Raw genomic sequence first — 13,227 nt, forward strand, 5'->3', positions numbered from 1 at the left:
ACAAACACCCGAGGTGAGATTTGTTGCATCCCCATGGACGAACAATTTGTCCACCATGCAAGTTACCTCGTTACCGGTTTTGTTCTCTTTTCTCGTTTCCGTGTTCCGGCATCCCAGTGATCAAATCACACTGTGTCTGGCCAGACGATGATGGATACCGTAATACCGAGTGGGCCCAAGTATATCTCTCCATCGTCGGAGGAGCAATTCCCAATCTCGAGCTATCAAGTTAATTAACATACTTTCCCATGAACCCGTAAGCCGCCGTAATAGCCATCCAGTTACGGATGACGTTTAACAAACCCCAAAGTTCATGAAGTAAGCATGAAGAAACTCGATACTCTCATGGTCTAAGGAATTATGCAAACATTAACTATCTGTGTGTTATAAACCGTTAACTTGTGACGAATGTATCTCATAGCATAACATCAATCCGGGTCCGTTCAACACAAATGTTCTCTTAACATTGTGCCCTCAAAGTTGCTAGCACTGACATGCCCATGATCAGGAAAACAGAACCATCATGCAACACTTGAGCTAGTCTTAGAGGCCAGACTAAGAATACTTCTTACCGTTTATTATTCCACACATGCATATGATTCTTCCTCCGAGCCTCGTGTTATTGCAGACTCGAGAACCATAGCAGTTATAGCATGGAACATAAACAAAATTATGAACATGGAGATAAATAATATCATTTATTATTGCCTCTAGGGCATATCTCCTACAGACAGGTGACAACAACATCAGTTCAAGATCGACACAGTAGTGGGAGAAGGTCCTTTTGAGGCCCGTATTGCCGACATGCTTCAGTTCAGGCTGGATTCATCAAAGATGTCAAGATTATAAGCACTATAAGAACAACCAAGATAGAGAGAATACACTGAGCACCATGTTTAATTCTTCTGTTAGTGGTTGGTCCAATAAAATTACGAGGTCAATGCTTCCATAGAAGTAACAAGATGCAATCATAGTTCTTAGGTTACAAATTTTTAAATACTAGTACTGCTACCAGCATTTACAAATACTAGTGAACTTGAACTTGTGGTCTATCGAGATCTGAACTGATTGTGTTAAAAGCACTAACACAAAATCTAATGAAGCTGGTATAAGTACATGTTAGAAACATAATCAAGTTCAGGTATATTAATTGGGAGAAGTTCAAAAAGAAACTTTTAAAACATTTGTATTAAAAAGAAAATGTTGTGATAATTCAATGCTAGGGTAGCAAAAAAAATAAAACATTACACATCATCGACAACTAATGGTAGTACAAAATGATTATACGCGCCACCAAAAGTGAGGATTTGAGCATAAGCCCAGACCAATGCGATACAAATGAACAGGGAGAATCGTTCCAGTATGGGGATCTCTCTTATCTGTACATTCTTCAGATACTGATAAGAAACAAGAAGGCAGTTAGCAATGCTGAACTTCTAATAAGGAATAATTTTAGTTTAACTGGCAAAGAATTGGATGATTAGAGTTGCTTTTCAAACCTGGTAAAGCACAACAAAGAGGATTAACATTGGCAGGCCAACCTCAACGCATCTCCCAACCTGATATACACAATATCAAATAAGTACCAATGCTGAACGAAGTGTCATCTTTCTAAGAAAATGAAGAATCAGGTGCAGAGCAAGCCATACCACTAGGAATCCTCTTTCGAAGAAGCCAAAACCGAGCAGCGCAACCACCGGCGCCATTCCCAGTGGACTGAACAATCTGAAAGTTACACCCAGGACACACATCCATCAGTAAACAAAACTGAACTAGTATGTAAATGCAGCACGCAACAAGTCACTACTAATCTATCTATATCTATCTATCTATACTTATACTAATTAGCGACTCCCTAAAAATTCTGACGTTAATCAGAATTTATGAGCCGTTAATCTGATGGATCCGTATTATTATGGTGTATACCCATATAAAAAAACAGATGCTCCAATGCCAACATTCATTTGTTCGTTGTAAAAAAAAATTAAATAAATATACGATCCTACAACTAACCCACCGTTTCTTCCTTCCCTAATGCGATCTCTATCACTTTTATAAGAACAAATCTTTCAATCTCTCACGTATATATATCCAAAGAGAAAAAAAAACACATATCAATAACCTAACTCTTTCAATCTCTCATGTATGTCTCTCTCAAACTCCCACATCCCTCTAAAACTCTCACAGAAAAAATCTGGCCAGATCCATGGAACAAATCTGTCACGTATATCTCTCAAACTCTCACGTCCCTCTCAAACTCTTACAGAGAAAATCTCCCCAGATCCATCGATATTGCACGTGGATTGTCCAGCGCCCCCTCTCGATGTGGTCCTCAACCTCAGGTTCCAGCGGCCAGCGGCGCGTGATGAGATGGAAGGAAGAATGCGCTACATGGCTGTATATCTCAGGTAGTCAAGCCCTCATCTCTCCCGTCGACATGAGCATGAACTTATGGCCCTGGCATGTGTCAGTTCTAGAAACAAATTTGTGTCTGGGTCTGATTGAGCTACAAGTAGCTAGATTTTCCTTTTCATCTCTCACTATACTTGGTTGATCACATCAATGGTGATCCCGGTTCACATGATTTTGTTTCCTTATACTAATATATGATAAGATTAGTTCCATCAACAGAGATTCCTGACGTGATATGCCTCTCATCCTTAACTGGATATGCTTTCTCTATCCCTGCAAAGAAAATAAACTCCAAGATTGATTCGCGTGTCAAGCTTCTCCCAGAAGACTTCATCAAGCTTCAAGTTCAACCATGCCACATGCTGCCAGCCCGTTCCATGCAAGCAGTAGCAGCAGAAAGGGAGGAGCTTCACCATCCACAGTTTCGATGAGGACGAATTAATCACCAGCTATGAGACCCCTCTCAACAGCTACGTTACTCCTCTCAACACAACAGAATATGTTTTTGAAATTGAAAGCAATAAAGAGATTGAACTCAATGATTCTATTGCTTGAGGTGCTCTCTTATACAGGTTTACAGGAGCACCAGGCCATGCAACTATGTCCATCTCCTTGACGTGCAAACAACGCCAGGCTGACGAACCAGATCTTCCTGCCGACGGGCGCCTTTGTAGTGCAGATCGTGGCATGGCCTCATGGGTAAGATGGACTGGCAGCGGACAACTTCTACATACGGGTAGCCGGTGCGCGACATCCGTCTCTGGTATGTGGAGTACCATGTGTTGAGAAGTTTTGGTAATCGATTGGATTTCGTTTGTTTGTACGCCCGCTGCATACATATACATACAATCCAAACTATTAACAAGAGAAAGAATTATTATTTTCTAAATTCAGATTAGCAAGCATGAACTGATGTACTACAGATTCTCTACACTTGTCTGATAGACATTGTACCAAACAAGAGTTAGAAATTTCTGACATAGCATATTGTGTGTTTTATTGTTCAGTTAAACACAGGACATTAACCACGGGCAGCATGTTTTATATTGAAGAAACAACGTGAAAATTATATTTTGTGGGGTTCTCAGATTTTCCAGCAGGTGCATTTAATAGCTTTGAGATATCGCAGGTTGCAATCTTATTTGTAATTGCACAGCTAATACATCAGTCTAACATGCACTAAGCCCCTGTCCTTTTGGATGTTCCAAATATCACTACTACATCTATCCATGGGACCCACTCGCTATCTGTATGAGGTATTGTGTGAACAAAACAACCACTGTTATGCTCAAGACACTCCACATCCATATTTCAAACTGGGAGTACGTAAGGAAATGTATTAGCAGTTTTCAATCAGACCATGCTAAGGATATGGCGATGCATTATTCTTCACCAGTGAGGGGCCAATCAAGCTGCAACCCTTAATAAGACTGCACCTATATGTGCTACTAATATATCTCTTTCCAATGTGTCATTAATTTCTGCCCCCATTATAATATAGGTCACCATATATGTGCGATGGGGTTGGTAAAGCTGTAAATCTCGCTACCCCATGGACAAGGATAAAAATAGAACAAGGTGAGTATCGCTTCTTGATATGGTGCGTGTTAGTACTTCATATTGGATAGTAATTTTTTTGTGTTTTAGTAAGTCTGATTTGACTGTGTATTAAATAAGGAATTATCTGTACAAGAATTTCTCGGCTTGATTCTTTTAACAATGCATGCCTACAACTATCATTTATCAATAGCTGTAGCAAGCCAATGATCCCGCAATGCACAAGATTTTTGTTTGCATTTGTATTATGGACAGCTGTAGATTCATGATTGGAATGGCCGAGTGCTCATAAAATGTCCCTTTTTAAGTTTTAACCAAGCCAGCACGGTTCGTCTGTTCAATAACAATGCAAAATATTGCTATCTAATCCATACGGCAATAAAAGTAAATTTGTCACCTAAGACTATCGTCTATGTAGTACATATATCTATCTTTTAAATTTATACATATTACAACATGTGATTCATGTGCACAGATACTAATACCTTATATGTAAGGTTCTTCGCTATGCAAAAAATGCTTTTCCGATGCTCTGGTTTTCTTCAAATTCCAAACCTATCAAGTCGTGGCGTTTGTTGAATCCCAAATTATTGGTTGTGTACTGCTTGATTGTTTCATTCACACCATTCCATCGTAAGTGTCAAGCGGATCAGATATCTGAGAATATTGTTCTTAATACGCTCACAAGAATGAACTATTTTACGGGAGAAATATTCATAGCAGTAGGGAAAATTTATAATTAGCTTAGCAGGCCATAGTTCATGCAATTTAACATTTTCCTACGGGACTATAGTCGGTAGAAATGCTAACATTTTGAGACAATACATGTATAGATGTCCTAGCATATACATATACAGACTAGACCTAACAAGTAAGGCAACTCTTTATACTTTTGAAATGAGATAAATAATAATTTCAAACTTCCTTATATATTATAAAGAGAGTAAAATCGTATATAGAATTAAAGTGCACACTTACTATTTTTGGTGACATCTTATAACTATTGTATTCTCACCCAATTAACTCATTAGTGGAAATGAATTCTCCTATGAATCCCCAAGTTCCGAATCCTTTAGAACTTTTAAAGGGACGACCAATATAACTTTACGCAGAAAATAGTTATATGTTATATAGATTATCATGTAAAAGTATTAAGTAACTAGGCCGTGCGAATGCACGGGTTGGCGACTAGTACAACTAGTACTTGACAGTGTGTGGTGGTACCTGGAGAAAATACCCCAGAGCTGGCTGTAACCAAGGATGATCTGAATACTGGAGGACACTATAACCGCCCCTTGTATGGCCCGCATGCTCTAGAGGAATCTCTGCTCAAAGATGGTTTTGATTAGACCATACCATTAAAGAATTTCTGAATGTGCGGATACTAGAAAGTGAAAGTGAATGAATGATTGCTCACCTCGTGGTCGTCAGGTACGACCGCGAGAGACGAGTCCTGCACGATGGCCATCACCGGGATGAGGAAGGCGTAGGAGCTGCCTATGACCGTGGGCAGCCGCGTCCCGAAGAGCGACTGCAGCAGCGTGTTGATGCCGGTGACGAAGAGCAGCGTCTGCACCACCCTCACCCTGTCTCCCTGCAACCCATCCGAGATGGCAAGCCCAGAACACCACCAGACATTGTTGGCACTGAAACTTGTGACGCCAGGCGCCAACCCATGGGGGGTGGCGCGAATCAAGAAACACAGAGGCGTACTCACGTCGCTCCCGCCCATCATGGGCACCAGCACCGCCGGGATCATGACGGCCGTGCCCAGCGCCAGGATGTAGTGCTGGAAGCGCAGTATGATGGCCTCCCATGAAGAACACAAGACAAGAGACCACGCCTCAGAGTGGAACCCAGACAGAGTAGCTCGAAATTGCAGCAAAGCTGGTGGATCAGAAACAAGGTTGGACGGAGGGACTGGCAACCTATATATTTGAGAATCGGATTCAAAGTTGGCAATCTATATATCTGGAAAGAAAGGTAACACAGCAAGAATGCTTGATTATGTATTGGAACTCATGTACACTGTACAAGTTCGGTTCTGAAAATAAAATTAACAGTACAAGAAATAAATAATGAGAGTGCAGCTCTTGAAAATGCTGTGATAATTCAATGCTAGGGTAGCAAAAAAATAAAACATTACACAGCATCGACGACTAATGGTAGTACAAAATGGTTGTTTTTTGCACATTTTTTCTGGGTTAAGTTCCTATGGCCAGTAGCTATCAAGGATTCAAGTGAACTCTCGGTAAAAGTAATTTTGTACTCCTCATGTAGAAATACCTGGACTTACTGTCACATGTGTTCTTTGTCATCAAGAACACAACAACGTTTCTCTATGCTACTCTCTCTAAGCTACTGAATGTCAATACAGAATTTTGTTTTTTGAGTAACACATTCATCAAAATATTACTGCCTACGAGATGAGAGATGATATGAGAGAGCAATATTACTGCCTACAAGAGAGACGTTCTTCCTTCTTCCCTCAGGTCTGAAGCAAGAGCGGCAATAGTTCAATTCAGAATAAAATGGCAGTTCGAATGTAGGGCATGAAAATCTTCACTGCCGGGAGATGGAGAGGAAAGATTTCGAGCAGGGCGTACCTCACGATGACTGGGAAGGAGTCGCGGGCGAAAGTAGGCATTGCGACAGTGAACGGCCTCCGGCGGCGGTGTTGGACTGCTGGACGCAGCGGTGTCGGACCACCCACCTAAATACTTTTAAGCACCTACGAAGCATCAAAGTCACAAGTAAAACTTGCAGTCAGAGGATTATGTGGAATTTCAATTTGTACAAGTAAATACTTTTAGCCCTTGTACAAACACAAGAATCTGAAGAAAAAAATGCTGGCCCTCACTTGCATATACCAGCAGGCACCTACGGAGTAAGAAATTCATTACTCCAAAATACCAATATTTGTGCAGTTTCCCAAACTTCTCTCCATTAGTAGAGCATCACAGTTCACTACAAGAAATCAATCAGCAGCACTGCAACAGTGATGATGTAGCTAAGGGAGAGAGAGGGAGGCACGAATTGGGGTCCTGCCTGGCTGCTGCATCCTCGTGCTGGTGCCGTCAGGTACGGAACTTCAGCAATGTACAGGAGCTCATCACTGTAGCAGGAGATCAAGCCTGAGAGGGCACGAGCAACGTCAGGGAGAGGAAGGAATGCGCCAGGGGTCACGGTGCGCATGAGGCCGGTGACGGAGCATGCAGTGACGCAAATGGCCGTGGTAGCAACGCACGCAGTGACGCAGGTGACCGAACTGACGACCGCCCTGAAGCCCTGGGGTTGGACTGATGGACCCAACGAACTCCGCCACCATGGGCTGCCGTGGGCCGCGGTGGCTCTAGTAGAGGAGCTAGGCGTCCATGGAGGAGCCGCAGGCTGGCGAGGCATTGAACGGCCTGTGGCTAAGGCGTTGAACCGCGTGTACACGGCAGCAGAACGATAGCGGCGGGTCGATCCAGTGCGGGACGACAGCGGCGGCGCCGTTTAGGTTTTGGGACTGCGGCGGGATCTGCGCGATGGATGTAGGTCGCCGGTGCAGGGAAGGAGGAGGGCGGCGCCGGGGAAGGAGGAGGGCGGCGCGTTGGAGGGAGGCCGCCTGCGCCGGGGAAGGAGGAGGGCGGCGCGGGGTGGAGAGAGGCGTCCGGCGCCGGGGAAGAAGGAGGGCGGCGCGTGGTGGAGGGCGGCGGCCGGCGCCGGGGAAGAAGGAGGGAGGCACGTGGTGGAGGGAGGCGGCCGGCGTCGGGAAAGGAGGAGGGCCGCTCGCGGTGGAGAAAGGCCGCCGACGTGGGGGAAGGAACCGGCGGCGGTGGTTACAGTGAGAGGGGCGTGGGTTAGCGGGTGTGCAGGGTGGGGTTGTTTATCTTTTTCTCTTTTTCAACCACACCGGTGCGCGTTTTTTGGCTGTTACTAGTAACATAATAGCCCTATATATATTCGTAAGTAAATATTCATAATAGCCCTATATATATTTTGTTACTAGTAACATAACTCCTCGTGCATGTAGTAAGGATCCGTCACACAGATTCCTCGATTTGTTCTCTCCTGATGCTGAAGTTCATATGTAGCGCAAAAAGGCGGACGATTGTAAAATCGAGCCGCCTAGTGAGAAACATCTCAAAGATATGATCAAACCGCAGGAAGAATACATCCTCGGGCAGTGCTTCGAGCACTTCCCCTGAGGCACACGAACCGCGTAAAAGCGGATATCCTGGATCCTTTGAGGCATGAAGGCTTTTCTCAGTCGACACCATATGGTCATGCAGTCTCCTCAGATCCCCTAATATGGCTTCCAGCGGTTCCGGCGTCAGGATCGGCTGGCCCGCGACCTGGAACATCGCTGCACCTATGACCGGTACATGGTCTGCAAAATTGGTCGGCTGGCTGCTAGAAGCTTTGGCTTGTTTGTAGGCAACAGAGCCTTTCTTCGGCGGTCTCCTCCTCTCCTTTTTCTTGGGCTGACCTTCCAGACCCTTCCTTAACCCCTCCATCAGTTTTGTCGGGCTAAGCACTGTATGACCCTCGGCTAGTTGAGCATGCGTTGAGGCGGCATCTTCAGGCGTGTCCTGTGAGGATTGCATGAAGAGAGACTTCTTGCAATCAACCCTACTAGGACGTTCCTGCCCGGGCACATCATCCGTCTCCTCATCAGCATGCTGATAGCCCAAATCATCATATGGTTGGCTCATCATATCTACGTCGTCGTCATAGGCGCTTGTATTGAGGAACTGAAGAGGGCCATCCTCCTCCATCTCATCATCCATTCTTTCTGCTACGGGGGAGCTTACATCATCCACTACTGGACCCCCTTCCTCGCGTCGTCCGCCACTCTCACCCAGCACTACATGTGCTGGTAATTGCGTAGGCGGGGTGGTGGTGTTCATACATGCTTGTTGATGTGTGGTTATTGATGTGCTCTTTGCCGCTTCCAGACGAAGAAGATTCTTCGGCCATAGCAGCATCCAACCCTTGCTGGCCGCGTCGAGGTATCGTCCTCCTCACCCCCAAGCCGTACTCGAGGAGGCAAATCCTCATGTACCGATTTCGCACTCGACAAGTCAACCCTGAAGTGGCCAACGGGGATCGGCTGGCCATGGAACGTGAGTTCCAAGTGCTTCGTTATCACTACCTTTCCCACGTCCACCCTCTGGCCTTTGATTATGTAGAGTACGGTGCACGGGGTTTCGTCGGCCTGCAAAGATGCGGCATAAAACATCCGAAAGGCAACGAAAACGGAATATTCTAGATATATGTTGGTGCGACGTGCAATTACTGTGAGGGCGTCGAGCTCAGCCAAGACGAAGGCCCGCCTAGCACCCCAGAGATAGAGGACGGGTTGCTATGAGCGGGTGCGGGTGCGGGCGCGGTTTTGTGAGCACGTGATGGTGCGGTTGTGATGTTCATCGAGTTACTCTCGACGAAGCTGAGCATGGGAAAATCATGTGCCATCTTGTTTGGATTTTCCTACATCCAGTTGATGACAGCCAGGATCAAGTTATTAGCAAAATCATTTCTGCAGGCAGCTAAAGCTGCATGGACTGCCTGCTTGAGCAACTCATCTTTCTCCTGAGCTTCTTTTTGCGCGTCCTCACCTGTTTTTTTTCTCGAACGCGAGCTTCACCTTCTCATCGATGTTCGCCTGACTTAACTTCTTTTTCTACTTCTTGGCCTCCGGGCCCTCGTTGTAAAAGACCTTCCATGTGGCTCCATCTCGAGCGCCGTGCACATGTCCATATTGCGGCCACTGGTGCAAAGGGAGTTCCTTCAGTTTGTTCAAGGCCCGGTTGAGAGGGGTGTCCCACTTGGGCATCATCGACAAGGACTCGCTTTCGGCTGCAAGCCTGTGTTGCTTCTCCTACAGGAGGTATGTGAATTGTTTATGAATGTGTAGTCGAATTGATCAGAAGCTAAATCTAAGGTGTGGTAAAAGAATAATTACCTGTATTCTTTCCAATTTCCTTGGGAGCAGGTTCGTATAAAAAACCTTCTTTTCCATGTCCCACTTGTAGCGAGCCCTGATGAAGTCACGCTCCAAGGGGTCGGTGAACTTCGCAAAGGGGTCTGAGATCCCCGCAGCTTCACATTCCGCGTCCTCCTTAACCCATATGGGCCTTTTGCCAAGGTAGCCATGGCTTCCGAGGCATTGGTTCCTCCTGTTGCTTTGCTGAAGTGCCTTGAATATCTTAGCCTTAGCCTTGGATGCCTCGGTAGCGCACGTGTCCTTGAACTCTTGGAACTCCTCTTCCATAAGTGTCAGATACTCCTCCAGAATCTTGGACATGGATTCTTTAGCATCAATAGCTCGTTTGACGCTCCCTTTCTAGGAGGACAAATCATTGCAGAACATGCCCATGGCGTGATTGTTAATCTCTTTCATCTTCGGATCATCCCACGGGTGTTCTATGTGAGCATCCCGGCCGGGGAACTAGAATCTCTTCTGCAGCTTCGTTAGGAGCAATTGCTTCAAATGTTCTTTACCCCTTAAGTCATCGTCATTGATGCTCGTGCATTCCCATAGGATGCACCCGAGTTGGTTCCCGTAGCACTTGCGAGGTTCTTCCGGCTCTAATGGCTCAAACTTGCCAGGGGCCATCTTTGTGATCAGCAATCGTCAGATGCCGTATTTGTTAGGTTTTCGTATCCTCTCCTTCTTCTGCTTCTTCTTTCGTTAGCGGCTTCGGTGCCGGTACCTTCCCCACCGGTCCCGTCGCCGCCATCAGTGCCGGTGCCGGTTCCATCGGTGTCGATGTCGGCATCAGTACCATCATCGAGGCGGCCCTGCAAACCTTGTTTGTGCTTACTAGCCAAAAAGTCGAGGTAGTCATGTTCACCCTCATAATCCATCTGGTCTGCACCGTGGTCAGAAGGCCCAGTTTATTTGCTGTTCGACTGTTTCCTACGATTAAGTCTCCTTGTTTAATTCTTAAACTATAATAAAATGCGTAATGACATAAAAAAGTCTATGGTTTGACGGAATGCCATTTCATTCCCGTTGCTGCAAATCCCGACACTCGATATGCCTACTTTCTAGCACAAGTCATGCAAAAATTCACGAGAAATTTCGGCTTGACCTTTGCTAAAAAGTGGACATATCGAGCGTCTGAAATTCACCAGAATGGAAATGTATCAACACTCCTGCGAAACATAGGACACTCGGATCATTTCCCTACACATAACCATCATTTTCCAAATCACACATACACTTCCAAATTGCATATAACATATCAACGAGGGCAAATCACATTTACTCGGATCGTTACTGAAGTGGAGTGCAAGAAGTTATCATTACTTGTAAAATGCATATAACAGGAAGAAAAATATAGAACTTGAAGAAAAATACAAGAAGTACTTTTTCTTCACAATATTTGAAACTAGTGTTAATCAATTCTGTTTTTTCTTTAAATAGAAACAATTGCTTTAACTAAAAAAATTAAATACATAGAATTATGTTAACTACACCTATAGGACACCTAAATTGCCTACTAGGACGTCCACCAATAAAAATTCCTAGAATAATATGTCTGTCCTAATTTGCTACCTAGCAAAATACCAATAAAAATTCCTAGAATAATATTTCCGTCTTAATTTGATACAGAAAGTATACACAGAAAAAATTGACTTTATTTCTGTTCTATTTTATAATATTGATAATTTTGAGTTCAGAATTCACAAAATGCCTACAACCATGAACAGTAGTAACATCAGGATATAGCTATTTCATCAAGACATTTTCTGATAATTGAATTCCTAATTTTCTGAATTTTTAATTCACGACATCATTTTCTAAATTTTGAATTCACAAAATCTACTATTTTCAATTGTAAATTAAACATAGCTATTTCATGAACCCTCGAACCTAACTACATTAACCTAACTACATGAACCCTAGAACCCTTAGGCAGAGAGAGAGAAGGAGGGGTGGAGGACTTACAAGAGGCTAGGGGAGACGTCGGCGGCGAGGTGGAGCTCAGGAGAGATGTCGACGGCGAGCTGGAGCTTGGGGAAGATGGCTGCAGGTGGAGGAGCGGGCGCCGATGAGACGGGCGGCGACGGACGAGGCGCAGGCGGCGACGGAGGGCGCGCGACGGCCGACGGAGGGCGCGCGACGGCCGACGGAGGGCAACGACGCGGCTTGGGAGGAGAGGAATCGAATGGGGAATGGGATGGAGGAAAGAAGGAGAGGAGGAAGATAGCACAGTGGGTTATGTTAGAATAGCAGTAGCACAGTTCCCCAACCAGCGGTATAGGTAAGATAGCTATAGCATGGGTTACATAACCCCAGTTCTGCTACTGCTATCTTATGTAACTATAGCGCGGGTTAAAAAACTGCGCTACTGCTATTAGTAGCTATAGCGCGAGTTACAAAACCTCTCTACTGCTATCTTATGTAGCTATAGCTCCTTTTTCATTTTGTTTCACTTACATTTTCTTTTTCTTTTCATTTCGTGTTTTCTTTGTCCTTTTTCTATTTATTTTCATTTACTATTCTATTCCTTTTTCATGTTGTTTTCTTTTTCTTTAGGTTTCCTTTTTCTTTTTCTCCTCCGAAAGACGACTAAGCTAACCGCAACCATATCCATGGTGGGAATGGGATGCATTAATGTATATAACTAAGACGATATATATTACACATCATTTCACTGATAACGGTTAAGTGCGTACACAAAATAAACACACACGCGCGCGCGCGCGCGCACACACACACACACACACACACACACACACACACACACACATATATATATATATATATATATATATATATATATATATATATATATATATATATATATATATATATATATATATATATATATATATATATAACATCGTTGTGTTGTGCAGTCCAGAGTAGTCAGGCTCCCAGATCTCATCGACCCTTCCGTAAAATCTCTCAGTTGTGGTGTTGTCGCCGGTCATGCATGCCATCGTCACCCCCAAGTTCTGAAAATCACTGTTCATATCTTTGGCCTCCACGTAGAACGTGTATCCGTTGATATCGTATGCCTGATTGGTCGCGAGGTTGGCCGCGGGGCCATGTGCCACGGTGTATATGAGAAATCCGTCCTTAGAGTCCTCTTCCGGCGGATTAGCAAGAATATGCTCTTTAACCAATCCAGAAAAGTGGAGTTGTGCTCTCTAGTAACTTTGGTGTTCGTCCTGCATAGCTACGGGTCACGATATCACTAGTAGAAAACATGGCTTTCGTTCGGGCATGGCAAGCCCATTAGTCCCGGTTCAGTCACG

The 13,227-nt window shown here is 44.5% G+C and overlaps 1 pseudogene; it reads right to left on the reverse strand.

Annotated features, from left to right (window-relative positions):
* Positions 1–784: 784 nt before the first annotated feature.
* On the reverse strand, positions 785–5,979 carry LOC141039259 (nucleobase-ascorbate transporter 2-like; annotated as a pseudogene).
* Positions 5,980–13,227: the final 7,248 nt, after the last annotated feature.

This window comes from Aegilops tauschii, chromosome 1 (assembly GCF_002575655.3).
Source record: "Aegilops tauschii subsp. strangulata cultivar AL8/78 chromosome 1, Aet v6.0, whole genome shotgun sequence".
Taxonomy (NCBI): Eukaryota; Viridiplantae; Streptophyta; class Magnoliopsida; order Poales; family Poaceae; genus Aegilops; species Aegilops tauschii.